Source organism: Procambarus clarkii, chromosome 50, assembly GCF_040958095.1.
Source record: "Procambarus clarkii isolate CNS0578487 chromosome 50, FALCON_Pclarkii_2.0, whole genome shotgun sequence".
NCBI lineage: Eukaryota > Metazoa > Arthropoda > Malacostraca > Decapoda > Cambaridae > Procambarus > Procambarus clarkii.
In genome coordinates, this window is record NC_091199.1 from 14,403,010 (window position 1) to 14,420,317 (window position 17,308).

Consider the following 17,308-nt stretch of genomic DNA (forward strand, 5'->3'; position numbering starts at 1 on the left):
TGGTTGATCAGTCCAGCAACCAGGAGGCCTGGTCGACGACCGGGCCGCGGGGACACTAAGCCCCGGAAGCACCTCAAGGTAACCTCAAGGTAACCTCCTGTCTGTTTTCTCAGAGTGGAGTTTAAAGGGCACTGAGCGGTGCCAGCCAAAGTGCCTCACAGCGCTTCTTTGTGCTGGGAATCACATTTTTTTTTTTACACAGGTGGGTACAGGAGCAGACGACTGCTGACTCCTGTTAGCAGGCTGAGAGCTTTCCCTTCCCATAGTTCATGTTTTTACACAGGTGGGTACAGGAGCAGACGACTGCTGACTCCTGTTAGCAGACTGAGAGCTTTCCCTTCCCATAGTTCATGGTAAGCCTTACCCACCAATTTCCCTGCATCATGACTCACCAATCGATTTTACTCCCAGAAACCCAATTACTGCGGGGAGAACAGTTAGGAACTGATGCCCAGTTAATCCTCCCCTGGCCAGGACTCGAACCCTTGGTTGTTCACGACCTCGTGTGTGTGGGGAACAAGCAATTACATACTGACGAAACAAGTGAATATCGTCACCTCACTTAGCGTATAAAATTACAGTATAGCCAGAGTCATTTCCCAAAGTAATGTTCCCAAAACAGCAGAAAGGTTCCAAAAAATATTACTTTTTATGTACTATTGAATGCAATAGATTACAGTAATATGTCTGTGTTGATATGCGTTATATTTGGGTCGCCTAATGTTATGAACAGATTGGTGCATATTTTGGCCTCGGGAGGATTACTGGATTTATGGCATAATCCCAATAGGTTCGAGCCCCCGTGGTCCCCTCGGCGCTCGTCATGTTAATGGCTGGTTTCATTGTATTTTTATGGCGGGAAAAATCACTTTAGAGTCGAATTATCCAGTTTTGAAACGTTGTTAAACGTGTTGATTATTGGTGTTTAGCTGTCGGTGTTATCCTGTGTTATCCTGGTGTGTTATCCTGGGTCCTGGTGTGTGTTATCCTGGGTCCTGGTGTGTTATCCTGGGTCCTGGTGTGTGTTATCCTGGGTCCTGGTGTGTTATCCTGGGTCCTGGTGTGTTATCCTGGGTCCTGGTGTGTGTTATCCTGGGTCCTGGTGTGTTATCCTGGGTCCTGGTGTGTGTTATCCTGGGTCCTGGTGTGTGTTATCCTGGGTCCTGGTGTGTTATCCTGGGTCCTGGTGTGTTATCCTGGGTCCTGGTGTGTGTTATCCAGGGTCCTGGTGTGTTATCCTGGGTCCTGGTGTGTTATCCTGGTTCCTGGTGTGTGTTATCCAGGGTCCTGGTGTGTGTTATCCTGGGTCCTGGTGTGTGTTGTCCTGGTGTGTTATCCTGGGTCCTGGTGTGTGTTATCCTGGACCCTGGTGTGTGTTATCCTGGACCCTGGTGTGTGTTATCCAGGGTCCTGGTGTGTGTTATCCTGGGTCCTGGTGTGTTATCCTGGGTCCTGGTGTGTGTTATCCAGGGTCCTGGTGTGTGTTATCCTGGGTCCTGGTGTGTTATCCTGGGTCCTGGTGTGTGTTATCCTGGGTCCTGGTGTGTGTTATCCTGGGTCCTGGTGTGTGTTATCCTGGACCCTGGTGTGTGTTATCCTGGATCCTGGTGTGTGTGTTATCCTGGGTCCTGGTGTGTGTTATCCTGGACCCTGGTGTGTGTTATCCTGGATCCTGGTGTGTGTTATCCTGGGTCCTGGTGTGTTATCCTGGGTCCTGGTGTGTGTTATCCTGGGTCCTGGTGTGTGTTATCCTGGGTCCTGGTGTGTGTTATCCAGGGTCCTGGTGTGTGTTATCCTGGGTCCTGGTGTGTTATCCTGGGTCCTGGTGTGTGTTATCCAGGGTCCTGGTGTGTGTTATCCTGGGTCCTGGTGTGTTATCCTGAGTCCTGGTGTGTGTTATCCAGGGTCCTGGTGTGTGTTATCCTGGGTCCTGGTGTGTGTTATCCTGGGTCCTGGTGTGTTATCCTGGGTCCTGGTGTGTGTTATCCTGGGTCCTGGTGTGTTATCCTGGGTCCTGGTGTGTGTTATCCAGGGTCCTGGTGTGTGTTATCCTGGGTCCTGGTGTGTTATCCTGGGTCCTGGTGTGTGTTATCCAGGGTCCTGGTGTGTGTTATCCTGGGTCCTGGTGTGTGTTATCCTGGGTCCTGGTGTGTTATCCTGGGTCCTGGTGTGTGTTATCCTGGGTCCTGGTGTGTGTTATCCTGGGTCCTGGTGTGTTATCCTGGGTCCTGGTGTGTTATCCTGGGTCCTGGTGTGTTATCCTGGGTCCTGGTGTGTGTTATCCTGGTTCCTGGTGTGTGTTATCCAGGGTCCTGGTGTGTTATCCTGGGTCCTGGTGTGTGTTATCCTGGGTCCTGGTGTGTTATCCTGGGTCCTGGTGTGTTATCCTGGGTCCTGGTGTGTTATCCTGGTTCCTGGTGTGTGTTATCCAGGGTCCTGGTGTGTGTTATCCTGGGTCCTGGTGTGTTATCCTGGGTCCTGGTGTGTTATCCTGGGTCCTGGTGTGTGTTATCCTGGGTCCTGGTGTGTGTTATCCTGGGTCCTGGTGTGTTATCCTGGGTCCTGGTGTGTGTTATCCAGGGTCCTGGTGTGTGTTATCCAGGGTCCTGGTGTGTGTTATCCTGGGTCCTGGTGTGTTATCCTGGTTCCTGGTGTGTGTTATCCAGGGTCCTGGTGTGTGTTATCCTGGGTCCTGGTGTGTTATCCTGGGTCCTGGTGTGTTATCCTGGGTCCTGGTGTGTGTTATCCAGGGTCCTGGTGTGTGTTATCCTGGGTCCTGGTGTGTTATCCTGGGTCCTGGTGTGTTATCCTGGGTCCTGGTGTGTGTTATCCTGGGTCCTGGTGTATTATCCTGGGTCCTGGTGTGTTATCCTGGGTCCTGGTGTGTGTTATCCAGGGTCCTGGTGTGTGTTATCCTGGGTCCTGGTGTGTGTTATCCTGGGTCCTGGTGTGTTATCCTGGGTCCTGGTGTGTGTTATCCTGGGTCCTGGTGTGTGTTATCCTGGGTCCTGGTGTGTTATCCAGGGTCCTGGTGTGTGTTATCCTGGGTCCTGGTGTGTTATCCTGGGTCCTGGTGTGTTATCCTGGGTCCTGGTGTGTGTTATCCAGGGTCCTGGTGTGTGTTATCCTGGGTCCTGGTGTGTGTTATCCTGGGTCCTGGTGTGTTATCCTGGGTCCTGGTGTGTGTTATCCTGGGTCCTGGTGTGTGTTATCCTGGGTCCTGGTGTGTGTTATCCAGGGTCCTGGTGTGTGTTATCCTGGGTCCTGGTGTGTTATCCTGGGTCCTGGTGTGTGTTATCCAGGGTCCTGGTGTGTGTTATCCTGGGTCCTGGTGTGTTATCCTGGGTCCTGGTGTGTGTTATCCAGGGTCCTGGTGTGTGTTATCCTGGGTCCTGGTGTGTGTTATCCTGGGTCCTGGTGTGTTATCCTGTGTTATCCTGGTGTGTTATCCTGGGTCCTGGTGTGTGTTATCCTGGGTCCTGGTGTGTTATCCTGGGTCCTGGTGTGTGTTATCCAGGGTCCTGGTGTGTGTTATCCTGGGTCCTGGTGTGTTATCCTGGGTCCTGGTGTGTGTTATCCAGGGTCCTGGTGTGTGTTATCCTGGGTCCTGGTGTGTGTTATCCTGGGTCCTGGTGTGTTATCCTGGGTCCTGGTGTGTGTTATCCTGGGTCCTGGTGTGTGTTATCCTGGGTCCTGGTGTGTTATCCTGGGTCCTGGTGTGTTATCCTGGGTCCTGGTGTGTTATCCTGGGTCCTGGTGTGTGTTATCCTGGTTCCTGGTGTGTGTTATCCAGGGTCCTGGTGTGTTATCCTGGGTCCTGGTGTGTGTTATCCTGGGTCCTGGTGTGTTATCCTGGGTCCTGGTGTGTTATCCTGGGTCCTGGTGTGTTATCCTGGTTCCTGGTGTGTGTTATCCAGGGTCCTGGTGTGTGTTATCCTGGGTCCTGGTGTGTTATCCTGGGTCCTGGTGTGTTATCCTGGGTCCTGGTGTGTGTTATCCTGGGTCCTGGTGTGTGTTATCCTGGGTCCTGGTGTGTTATCCTGGGTCCTGGTGTGTGTTATCCAGGGTCCTGGTGTGTGTTATCCAGGGTCCTGGTGTGTGTTATCCTGGGTCCTGGTGTGTTATCCTGGTTCCTGGTGTGTGTTATCCAGGGTCCTGGTGTGTGTTATCCTGGGTCCTGGTGTGTTATCCTGGGTCCTGGTGTGTTATCCTGGGTCCTGGTGTGTGTTATCCAGGGTCCTGGTGTGTGTTATCCTGGGTCCTGGTGTGTTATCCTGGGTCCTGGTGTGTGTTATCCAGGGTCCTGGTGTGTGTTATCCTGGGTCCTGGTGTGTGTTATCCTGGGTCCTGGTGTGTTATCCTGGGTCCTGGTGTGTGTTATCCAGGGTCCTGGTGTGTGTTATCCTGGGTCCTGGTGTGTTATCCTGGTTCCTGGTGTGTGTTATCCAGGGTCCTGGTGTGTGTTATCCTGGGTCCTGGTGTGTGTTGTCCTGGTGTGTTATCCTGGGTCCTGGTGTGTGTTATCCTGGGTCCTGGTGTGTGTTGTCCTGGGTCCTGGTGTGTGTTATCCTGGACCCTGGTGTGTGTGTTATCCTGGGGTCCTGGTGTGTGTGTTATCCTGGGGTCCTGGTGTGTGTGTTATCCTGGATCCTGGTGTGTGTGTTATCCTGGGTCCTGGTGTGTGTTATCCTGGGTCCTAGTGTGTGTTATCCTGGGTCCTGGTGTGTGTTATCTTGGGTCCTGGTGTGTGTTATCCTGGGTCCTGGTGTGTGTTATCCTGGATCCTGGTGTGTGTTATCCTGGATCCTGGTGTGTTATCCTGGGTCCTGGTGTGTGTTATCCTGGGTCCTGGTGTGTGTTATCCTGGACCCTGGTGTGTGTGTGTTATCCTGGGTCCTGGTGTGTGTTATCCTGGGTCCTGGTGTGTGTTATCCTGGGTCCTGGTGTGTGTTATCCTGGGTCCTGGTGTGTGTTATCCTGGGTCCTGGTGTGTTATCCTGGGTCCTGGTGTGTGTTATCCTGGGTCCTGGTGTGTGTTATCCTGGGTCCTGGTGTGTGTTATACTGGGTCCTGGTGTGTGTTATCCTGGGTCCTGGTGTGTGTTATCCTGGGTCCTGGTGTGTGTTATCCTGGGTCCTGGTGTGTTATCCTGGGTCCTGGTGTGTGTTATCCTGGGTCCTGGTGTGTGTTATCCTGGGGTCCTGGTGTGTGTTATCCTGGGTCCTGGTGTGTGTTATCCTGGGTCCTGGTGTGTTATCCTGGGTCCTGGTGTGTGTTATCCTGGGTCCTGGTGTGTGTTATCCTGGGTCCTGGTGTGTGTTATCCTGGGTCCTGGTGTGTGTTATCCTGGGGTCCTGGTGTGTTATCCTGGGTCCTGGTGTGTGTTATCCTGGGGTCCTGGAGTGTGTTATCCTGGATCCTGGTGTGTGTTATACTGGGTCCTGGTGTGTTATCCTGGGTCCTGGTGTGTGTTATCCTGGGTCCTGGTGTGTGTTATCCTGGGTCCTGGTGTGTTATCCTGGACCCTGGTGTGTGTTATACTGGGTCCTGGTGTGTTATCCTGGGTCCTGGTGTGTGTTATCCTGGGTCCTGGTGTGTGTTATCCTGGGTCCTGGTGTGTTATCCTGGGTCCTGGTGTGTGTTATCCTGGGTCCTGGTGTGTGTTATCCTGGGTCCTGGTGTGTGTTATCCTGGGTCCTGGTGTGTGTTATACTGGGTCCTGGTGTGTTATCCTGGGTCCTGGTGTGTGTTATCCTGGGTCCTGGTGTGTGTTATCCTGGGTCCTGGTGTGTTATCCTGGACCCTGGTGTGTGTTATACTGGGTCCTGGTGTGTTATCCTGGGTCCTGGTGTGTGTTATCCTGGGTCCTGGTGTGTGTTATCCTGGGTCCTGGTGTGTTATCCTGGGTCCTGGTGTGTGTTATCCTGGGTCCTGGTGTGTGTTATCCTGGGTCCTGGTGTGTGTTATACTGGGTCCTGGTGTGTTATCCTGGGTCCTGGTGTGTGTTATCCTGGGTCCTGGTGTGTGTTATCCTGGGTCCTGGTGTGTTATCCTGGGTCCTGGTGTGTTATCCTGGGTCCTGGTGTGTTATCCTGGACCCTGGTGTGTGTTATACTGGGTCCTGGTGTGTTATCCTGGGGTCCTGGTGTGTGTTATCCTGGGTCCTGGTGTGTGTTATCCTGGGTCCTGGTGTGTTATCCTGGGTCCTGGTGTGTGTTATCCTGGGTCCTGGTGTGTGTTATCCTGGGTCCTGGTGTGTGTTATCCTGGGTCCTGGTGTGTGTTATCCTGGGGTCCTGGTGTGTTATCCTGGGTCCTGGTGTGTGTTATCCTGGGGTCCTGGTGTGTGTTATCCTGGGTCCTGGTGTGTGTTATCCTGGGTCCTGGTGTGTGTTATCCTGGGTCCTGGTGTGTGTTATCCTGGGTCCTGGTGTGTGTTATCCTGGGTCCTGGTGTGTGTTATCCTGGGTCCTGGTGTGTTATCCTGGGTCCTGGTGTGTGTTATCCTGGGTTCTGGTGTGTGTTATCCTGGGTCCTGGTGTGTTATCCTGGGTCCTGGTGTGTTATCCTGGGTCCTGGTGTGTTATCCTGGACCCTGGTGTGTGTTATACTGGGTCCTGGTGTGTTATCCTGGGTCCTGGTGTGTGTTATCCTGGGTCCTGGTGTGTGTTATACTGGGTCCTGGTGTGTTATCCTGGGTCCTGGTGTGTGTTATCCTGGGTCCTGGTGTGTGTTATACTGGGTCCTGGTGTGTGTTATCCTGAGCCCTGGGGTAGGCCTACAAATACACAAAAAACAAAAATCACACTTTTTTTTCTCACGTTGAACAAAAATGGGATCATGGTTCCCTCCTGCCCACGAGCGTCGACCAGCCATGTACGTGTCCACCCACGAAACCTTTACATCTTTGATCGATCACGGTGGGTTTGTTTACATTTATCAAGAATTTACGCGGTGCGAGTTTGCTTATAACAATGATATAACTCTGGGATTGTGTAGATTCAGAGGTCGTAAAGTGTTTAATACAGACTACACCGACATGATTGAGGAAAGATGTACAGGTTTCGGAAGTGGTTAGCATGTTAGTCGTTACAACCTAACGAGAAGATATGGCCATGTTTATAACCCTAATGGGCCCTTGTGGCAGGATATGGGGGTTGTGGACTGGTTAGTATGGTGGTGATAGTGTATGGAGGGTGAAGTATGGTGATGGTCCAGTATTGAGGTGGTGTGTGGTGCAGTAGTCAGTATGGAGGGTGAAGTATGGTGAAGGTCCAGTATTGTGGTGGTGTGTGGTGCAGTAGTCAGTATGGAGGGTGAAGTATGGTGATGGTCCAGTATTGTGGTGGTGTGTGGTGCAGTAGTCAGTATGGTGGGTGAAGTATGGTGATGGTCCAGTATTGAGGTGGTGTGTGGTGCAGTAGTCAGTATGGAGGGTGAAGTATGGTGAAGGTCCAGTATTGTGGTGGTGTGTGGTGCAGTAGTCAGTATGGAGGGTGAAGTATGGTGATGGTCCAGTATTGTGGTGGTGTGTGGTGCAGTAGTCAGTATGGAGGGTGAAGTATGGTGATGGTCCAGTATGGTGGTGGTGTATGGTGCAGTAGTCAGTATGGAGGGTGAAGTATGGTGATGGTCCAGTATGGTGGTGATGTATGGTGCAGTAGTCAGTATGGTGGTGGTGTGTGGTACAGTAGTCAGTATGGTGGTGGTGTGTGGTACAGTAGTCAGTATGGTGGTGGTATATGGTACAGTAGTCAGTATGGTGGTGGTGTATGGTGCAGTAGTCAGTATGGTGGTGGTGTATGGTGCAGTAGTCAGTATGGTGATGGTGTATGGTGCAGTAGTCAGTATGGTGGTGGTGTATGGTGCAGTAGTCAGTATGGTGATGGTGTATGGTGCAGTAGTCAGTATGGTGGTGGTGTATGGTGCAGTAGTCAGTATGGTGGTGGTGTATGGTACAGTAGTCAGTATGGTGATGGTGTATGGTGCAGTAGTCAGTATGGTGGTGGTGTATGGTGCAGTAGTCAGTATGGTGGTGGTGTATGGTGCAGTAGTCAGTATGGTGGTGGTGTATGGTGCAGTAGTCAGTATGGTGGTGGTGTATGGTGCAGTAGTCAGTATGGTGATGGTGTATGGTGCAGTAGTCAGTATGGTGGTGGTGTGGGGGGGGAGGGGTGAGGTAGGGGTGGTAGGGCCGTGTTAGTATACCATAATACCCACACTCACCCGGAGAATTATTCCCCCGCCCCGACACCCGTCCCACGCCAGCTACACCGACAAAATACCCGCGGTGGTCTCTGCATGAGATTTGTGCGCGCATGCGCAAACCGTTTAAAAAAATTGGGTCTCTCTCTCACACACACACACACACACACACACACACACACACACACACACACACACACACACACACACACACACACACACACACAGGGGCCTCGTAGCCTGGTGGATAGCGCGCAGGACTCGTAATTCTGTGGCGCGGGTTCGATTCCCGCACGAGGCAGAAACAAATGGGCAAAGTTTCTTTCACCCTAAGTGGCCCTGTTACCTAGCAGTAAATAGGTACCTGGGAGTTAGTCAGCTGTCACGGGCTGCTTCCTGGGGTGTGTGTGGTGTGGAAAAAAAAAAAAAAAAAAGTAGTTAGTAAACAGTTGATTGACAGTTGAGAGGCGGGCCGAAAGAGCAAAGCTCAACCCCCGCAAATACAGCTAGGTGAATACAGCTAGGTGAATACACACACACGCACACACACACACACACACACACACACACACACACACACACACACACACACACACACACACACACACACACACACACACACACACACACAGGGGCCTCGTAGCCTGGTGGATAGCGCGCAGGACTCGTAATTCTGTGGCGCGGGTTCGATTCCCGCACGAGGCAGAAACAAATGGGCAAAGTTTCTTTCACCCTAAGTGGCCCTGTTACCTAGCAGTAAATAGGTACCTGGGAGTTAGTCAGCTGTCACGGGCTGCTTCCTGGGGTGTGTGTGGTGTGGAAAAAAAAAAAAAAAAAAGTAGTTAGTAAACAGTTGATTGACAGTTGAGAGGCGGGCCGAAAGAGCAAAGCTCAACCCCCGCAAATACAGCTAGGTGAATACAGCTAGGTGAATACACACACACACACACACACACACACACACACACACACACACACACACACACACACACACACACACACAGGAATCTGTACACCTGTTGATTGACGGTTGAGAGGCGGGACCAAAGAGCCAGAGCTCAACCCCCGCAAGCACAATTAGGTGAGTACAATTAGGTGAGTACACACACACACACACACACATATATATATATATATATATATATATATATATATATATATATATATATATATATATATATATATATATATATATATATATATATATATATAATGTGTGTGTGTGAGAGAGTAGTAAGTCAACTCCAGTCTCGGGAGACTATGGAGTTACGCTCTGGTTACCGAGGCTGGAGTGGCCTCTCCACGGCACAAAGCCTGGGTAGGTAATATGGAGAAGAAGCTGTCACCCAAGCAGCAGGTCCCCCCCCCCCCCGCCCCCCTCCACGGCGCCGAAGGTCTCCAATTCCAGCGCCGTGGCAGGAGCTGCCAGAACGAGTCGAAGTCAACGAACTATCTAAGGAACTCCACCTCCGGATATTTCCTCGAGGGTGACTCCAGAAGCCCGTCCTAAAAGTGGGTATGGCCGCGTGGCAGCGGAGGTTTGAGATCGGGGATTCCTTCCCAGGATGTCGAGTCCTATGTACCCGGAACAGGTGGTTGTAAGGCGCCAGAGGCACGAGGGGCCATCAGGGCCGTCCCTGCTGGTACTACTCCTGCAGCAGGCTGGGAGCCTCGCTGAAGGCCCCTGTGCAACCTCCCGGGGCAGGGAAAAAGCGCCAAGCCATTACGACTATATAGCACTGGGAAGGGGTCAGGATAAGGATTTGGGATGGGACGGGGGGAAAGGAATGGTGTCCAAAAGCACTTGGATGGTCGGGGATTGAACGCCGACCTGCATGATGCGAGACCGTCGCTCTACCGTCCAGTCCAAGTGGTTGGGGCTGAACTGAGAGTTCTCTGGGCACCACCACAACACAACTCTATTATACCAATAATGCCATTATTATATTATTATAATGGTAATATCGTAATAACCTATACTAATAATTATATTATACTATAAAATATATCATAATTCAAAATAATATATATTATTTACACATTGTAAATACAATACGAATTATTATATTTTGATGTTTTATACATCATGTAATGATTGTATTTATATATACTAGTAATTACTTTTGTTTATTTTCAGGTATGTATTGTTGATGGACGATTGTATAGGCCTACTGCAGGTGTTGGTGGCCTACAGGCCTACTACAGGTGTTGGTGGCCTACAGGCCTACTACAGGTGTTGGGGGCCTACAGGCCTACTACAGGTGTTGGTGGCCTACAGGCCTACTACAGTTGTTGGTGGTCTACAGGCCTACTACAGGTGTTGGTGGCCTACAGGCCTACTACAGGTGTTGGTGGCCTACAGGCCTGCTACAGGTGTTGGTGGCCTACAGGCCTACTACAGGTGTTGGTGGCCTACAGGCCTACTACAGTTGTTGGTGGTCTACAGGCCTACTACAGGTGTTGGTGGCCTACAGGCCTGCTACAGGTGTTGGGGGCCTACAGGCCTGCTACAGGTGTTGGGGGCCTACAGGCCTACTACAGGTGTTGGGGGCCTACAGGCCTACTACAGGTGTTGGTGGCCTACAGGCCTACTACAGGTGTTGGGGGCCTACTACAGGTGTTGGTGGCCTACAGGCCTACTACAGGTGTTGGGGGCCTACTACAGGTGTTGGTGGCCTACAGGCCTACTACAGGTGTTGGGGGCCTACTACAGGTGTTGGTGGCCTACAGGCCTACTACAGGTGTTGGTGGCCTACAGGCCTACTACAGGTGTTGGGGGCCTACTACAGGTGTTGGGGGCCTACAGGCCTACTACAGGTGTTGGGGGCCTACTACAGGTGTTGGTGGCCTACTACAGGTGTTGGTGGCCTACTACAGGTGTTGGTGGCCTACTACAGGTGTTGGTGGCCTACTACAGGTGCTGGGGGCCTACTACAGGTGTTGGGGGCCTACTATAGGTGTTGGTGGCCTACTACAGGTGTTGGTGGCCTACTACAGGTGTTGGTGGCCTACTACAGGTGTTGGGGGCCAACTACAGGTGTTGGGGGCCTACTACAGGTGTTGGTGGCCTACTACAGGTGTTGGTGGCCTACTACAGGTGTTGGGGGCCTACTACAGGTGTTGGGGGCCTACTACAGGTGTTGGGGGCCTACTACAGGTGTTGGTGGCCTACTACAGGTGTTGGGGGCCTACTACAGGTGTTGGGGGCCTACTACAGATGTTGGTGGCCTACTACAGGTGTTGGGGGCCTACTACAGGTGTTGGTGGCCTACTACAGGTGTTGGTGGCTTACTACAGGTGTTGGGGGCCTACTACAGGTGTTGGTGGCCTACTACAGGTGTTGGGGGCCTACTACAGGTGTTGGGGGCCTACTACAGGTGTTGGTGGCCTACTACAGGTGTTGGTGGCCTACTACAGGTGTTGGGGGGCCTACTACAGGTGTTGGGGGCCTACTACAGGTGTTGGTGGCCTACTACAGGTGTTGGGGGCCTACTACAGGTGTTGGGGGCCTACTACAGGTGTTGGTGGCCTACTACAGGTGTTGGTGGCCTACTACAGGTGTTGGGGGCCTACTACAGGTGTTGGTGGCCTACTACAGGTGTTGGGGGCCTACTACAGGTGTTGGGGGCCTACTACAGATGTTGGTGGCCTACTACAGGTGTTGGGGGCCTACTACAGGTGTTGGTGGCCTACTACAGGTGTTGGTGGCTTACTACAGGTGTTGGGGGCCTACTACAGGTGTTGGTGGCCTACTACAGGTGTTGGTGGCCTACTACAGGTGTTGGGGGCCTACTACAGGTGTTGGGGGCCTACTACAGGTGTTGGTGGCCTACTACAGGTGTTGGTGGCCTACTACAGGTGTTGGGGGCCTACTACAGGTGTTGGGGGCCTACTACAGGTGTTGGTGGCCTACTACAGGTGTTGGGGGCCTACTACAGGTGTTGGGGGCCTACTACAGGTGTTGGTGGCCTACTACAGGTGTTGGTGGCCTACTACAGGTTTTGGTGGCCTACTACAGGTGTTGGGGGCCTACTACAGGTGTTGGTGGCCTACTACAGGTGTTGGGGGCCTACTACAGGTGTTGGGGGCCTACTACAGGTGTTGGGGGCCTACTACAGGTGTTGGTGGCCTACTACAGGTGTTGGGGGCCTACTACAGGTGTTGGTGGCCTACTACAGGTGTTGGGGGCCTACAGGCCTACTACAGGTGTTGGGGGCCTACTACAGGTGTTGGGGGCCTACAGGCCTACTACAGGTGTTGGGGCCTACAGGCCTACTACAGGTGTTGGGGGCCTACAGGCCTACTACAGGTGTTGGGGGCCTACAGGCCTACAACAGGTGTTGGTGGCCTACTACAGGTGTTGGGGGCCTACAGGCCTACTACAGGTGTTGGTGGCCTACTACAGGTGTTGGGACCTACTACAGGTGTTGGGGGCCTACAAGCCTACTACAGGTGTTGGTGGCCTACTGCAGGTGTTGGGGGCCTACTACAGGTGTTGGGGGCCTACTACAGGTGTTGGTGGCCTACTACAGGTGTTGGGGGCCTACTACAGGTGTTGGGGGCCTACTACAGGTGTTGGTGGCCTACTACAGGTGTTGGGGGCCTACTACAGGTGTTGGTGGCCTTCTACAGGTGTTGGTGGCCTACTACAGGTGTTGGGGGCCTACTACAGGTGTTGGGGGCCTACAGGCCTACTACAGGTGTTGGGGCCTACAGGCCTACTACAGGTGTTGGGGCCTACAGGCCTACTACAGGTGTTGGGGGCCTACTACAGGTGTTGGGGGCCTACTACAGGTGTTGGTGGCCTACTACAGGTGTTGGGGGCCTACTACAGGTGTTGGTGGCCTACTACAGGTGTTGGTGGCCTACTACAGGTGTTGGGGGCCTACTACAGGTGTTGGGGGCCTACTACAGGTGTTGGTGGCCTACTACAGGTGTTGGGGGCCTACTACAGGTGTTGGGGGCCTACTACAGGTGTTGGTGCCTACTACAGGTGTTGGTGGCCTACTACAGGTGTTGGGGGCCTACTACAGGTGTTGGGGGCCTACTACAGGTGTTGGTGGCCTACTACAGGTGTTGGGGGCCTACTACAGGTGTTGGGGGCCTACTACAGGTGTTGGGGGCCTACTACAGGTGTTGGTGGCCTACTACAGGTGTTGGGGGCCTACAGGCCTACTACAGGTGTTGGGGGCCTACTACAGGTGTTGGGGGCCTACAGGCCTACTACAGGTGTTGGGGCCTACAGGCCTACTACAGGTGTTGGGGGCCTACAGGCCTACAACAGGTGTTGGGGGCCTACAGGCCTACAACAGGTGTTGGTGGCCTACTACAGGTGTTGGGGGCCTACAGGCCTACTACAGGTGTTGGTGGCCTACTACAGGTGTTGGGGGCCTACAGGCCTACTACAGGTGTCGGTGTCTTGTGTAAGTACCCGAGTATTGTGGTAAATTACTGTTGATTGTTGCCGTGATTGTCAGACTAGGGCAACACGGACCCCAGCAACCCCCCCCCCCCCTCATCCATGTAGGACCTGACCCCCAGTTTCCCTAAAGGGGGGGGGGGGAGGGGGGTCGAGGGGGAGAGTTCATCTGATGGTTCTATGGTTCTCTGCAATCAGATAATTCACACTCGGCAGGCTTCAACCACTTGGACTGGACGGTAGAGCGACGGTCTCGCTTCATGCAGATCGGCGTTCAATCCCCGACCGTCCACAAGTGGTTGGGCACCATTCCTTTCCACGGTCCCATCCCAAATCCTTATCCTGACCCATTCCCAGTGCTATATAGTCGTAATGGCTTGGTGCTTTCCCCCTGATAATTTCTTCCTCCAGTAGGCTTCACAAAGGTGCAGCTTCCTCAGCAGCTCGTCTACAACCCTTCGAGGCAAAGGCTTGAAGGAAGCCTTTGCCCTCAGCTATTGTAAACCGTAGGCTTTGTTCAGCTGGCGCCTCTCCTCCCTCCACCACCCACTCAACCATACACATGGGAGGCTAGGATGTATCATACTTCCTCTAGGCCTACTTGGGGCCCTCGGCCATATCACCATGGTGACAGTGTCACTGTCTGGGTCTCTCAGATGTTCTCCACAACGGTCTCATGTCCGGAATTGGCACAGTTTCAGAATTCCGGATCGATATTTACTCTAGAAATGTACAGTAGCCTAGTTCCGCCATTTAATATGTGGCTCAGTAATTAGTTGTAACTCAGGATTTGCAGGGTCAACCGAGCACTATCAGAGCGAGAGTGTGACACAGAAACACAATTTAATTTTTAATTTTGCCCCGAGGGGCACAATGTTCATAAAATGTAATGTAATTAAATAGAAAAAGAGAGAATATGTTACGCTAGGAGTTTTTTTTTTCAAAATGATTTAAAATTTAAACTCCAATTTATTTTAACTGCCTTGTGGGCTCAGTACTCTCTAGGGTGTCTTTGGCCCTTGAGACTCCTACTCTTATGTTGTATACAAGCTGCTCTTAAGGGTCACGAAAGAAATGGAAGAGCAAAATTCTAGATCAAAGTTAATGAGGCTCACGTCATATGGTAAATACTCACAAATCAACAGGCAAACTATTCACTATCACTAGTTAGTCATCTCTGAAATCATGCAACATTGACACAAAATCATCAAGTTGAAGAACACAGACAATGAAAAGCTTCCAAACTAGTCCTCAGTGATGGTATCACCTTGAGCTACTCGTTGATTGGTCACCTCAACCAATCATAACCCAACTGTTTCTTCCGAGTAGCTGAATCTAAACCAACTAACAACCCACCTCAAGCAACTGTAACCTATCATCTTCCCCCTTCTCATGCTGGTCTGAGCGTGTTGACCTCTACACGTCAAGACCCTGTCATCGCTGGCGTCTGCAGCCGTCATCTTGGAAAATGTCTTCCCCGACATAAAACTTCAAAACTTGAATTTCTCAGAAGTGCTGCAACTCTCAGCCTTCCCGTAAGAAATAAAAGGTTGTGTGGGCCGTGTAACATGTGCAGGGAGGTGGGAAATGACTCTTGCAGCCGGGAAAGCTACAGCAACACTACCAGATATGTTGGAGTGTATTAGTGAACTTATTATTATTAACACCTTTATTGACAAAATTAATTACAATTTTGCCTAATCTGAGGATTTTGATAGTCTTATTAAAGTGAGGATAATGCTGGTATTGACTGTGACGCAGGACAGAGGGTCATACATAAGACAATAGGTCTAAACTGTAGGCTGAAGCACATATATATCATGGTTACAATCAATGTTTTAATGTATCTTGTGAATAGCCTCATGGGGAATTAATATGTTGTTTTTATGTTGCAAAGGGTCTTGTTTGACTAGTCATCGTGGTTCAGGTTATGAACAGGACGCTTCAAAACAATTCCCCAGCCACTGCGAAACCTGTACATCTTTCCTCACTCTTGGCGGCCTGATTGTTATTTATGATCGAACAGTTTAGGAGGTCTGAAGCAATAACTTGGTTATCTATAACAACAATAATCTTGGGTTGCGAACTGTTGCAGCTCTTGGAACTGTTTGATATATACAGTCTTATCCCCGACGAGATCGAGGAAAGATGTAGAGGTTTCGTAAGTATATGCACATATGCTTAGTTAATCCTGCCCCTAAACATTAAAGAGCCTGGGTTTGTTACCTAGTCATTAGGAGAGGAAAAATGATTGCAAGAATTGTTTTAATTACAGTCTTGACGACTGAAAGATAAATATGAGGAAAAGAAAAAAAATAGATTGTGTTTATTTAAAGTATGGGTGACTCCATCGCTCTGGCGTGGTCCCGCGGCTTAAACGCCAAGCCCATCCGGCCAACGGATAACAGACAGACTATTCCATCCAAAGGACACATCAATATTTGCTTCTACTGAGCTAATGATGTAGTTTTGATGACTTCAGATATAATTTATAGAGAAGCATTCTCATCTTTCCACCACCTCCCTCTTCTCTCTCCTTTTCCCTCCTCCTCTTACCCCTTCCCCCCTCTCACCCTTTCCCTTTCTTACTGTTTAGCCTCGCTTCCCTCTCCTCACTCTCCCCTGTCCATTTCTCCCTCCTTCCTTTCTTCACAGGCTTATGATAATCACCGCGGGTGTGGGCCATGTTACTGACCAGTAACAACATGGCAATACTGACAGCTTAAGCAGAGGGAGGGACAGATAGCTTGCGCAGCACAAGGAGGGGGTATAGGGAAGGGGCAGACAGCCTGAGCAGCATAATGATGGGGAGGGGGGGGTAGGGAAGGGGCAGACAGATTTATTGACGCAAATATTGCGTCAGCCAGAAAAATGATCGGATGGATTACGATAACTTTCAAATCCAGGGATCCCATCACAATGGTTGTACTCTTCAAGTCACTTGTGTTGTCCCTTCTTGAGTAGTGCTCAGTACTCACTTCCCCCTTCAGAGCAGGAGAGATTGCTGAAATAGAGGGAATACAGAGAACATATACTGCACGCATAGATGAGATAAAGCACCTAAATTATTGGGATCGTCTCAAAGCTCTCCAAATGTACTCACTAGAAAGGAGACGGGAGAGATACCAAATAATATACACATGGAAAATACTGGAGGGCCAGGTACCAAATCTACACAGTAAAATAACAACGTACTGGAGTGAACAATGTTCTTGAACTAATTGTTCTGCTCATCATACTAATACTCTTGTTGATGCTGATATTGATGCTGGTGTTGATGCTGCTGCTTTTGATGATGGTGCTCTTAAAGATGATGATGCTAAGTTTCTTAAGAAGTGAGTGTGTCTTAGGCTGTGTTGACGGAGCAGACGGCGGGAGGATAGTCAATCTACCACCTGCGAAACCTCTTCATCTTTCTTATATTATAGCAACTTAGTTTTGACAATAACAAGCTTGGGTTTCTTAAACTCGTAAGTTGTTTAATGTAGACAATAAGCCACCATGTTCGAGGAAAGATGTACAGGTTTCGTAAAGAGACACGTCAATGGTTGAGGTATCTTGGTGATGGGGTTTCAGTAGTTTATATTGTTGGTGATGGTGTCTGGTTGGTGATTTTTTTTTTTTTTAGGGGGGGGGGGAGTAAAGAGGAAGGAGAGGCATAGGTGAAGGGAAGTATAGAAGTGGG

The 17,308-nt window shown here is 50.9% G+C and overlaps 1 protein-coding gene across 5 annotated transcripts in view; it reads left to right on the top strand.

The window, feature by feature from the left end:
• LOC123772658 (uncharacterized) overlaps positions 1–17,308 on the top strand; it is a 697,131-nt gene that overhangs the window by 194,157 nt on the left and 485,666 nt on the right. The gene's annotated exons all lie outside the window — the stretch shown is intronic.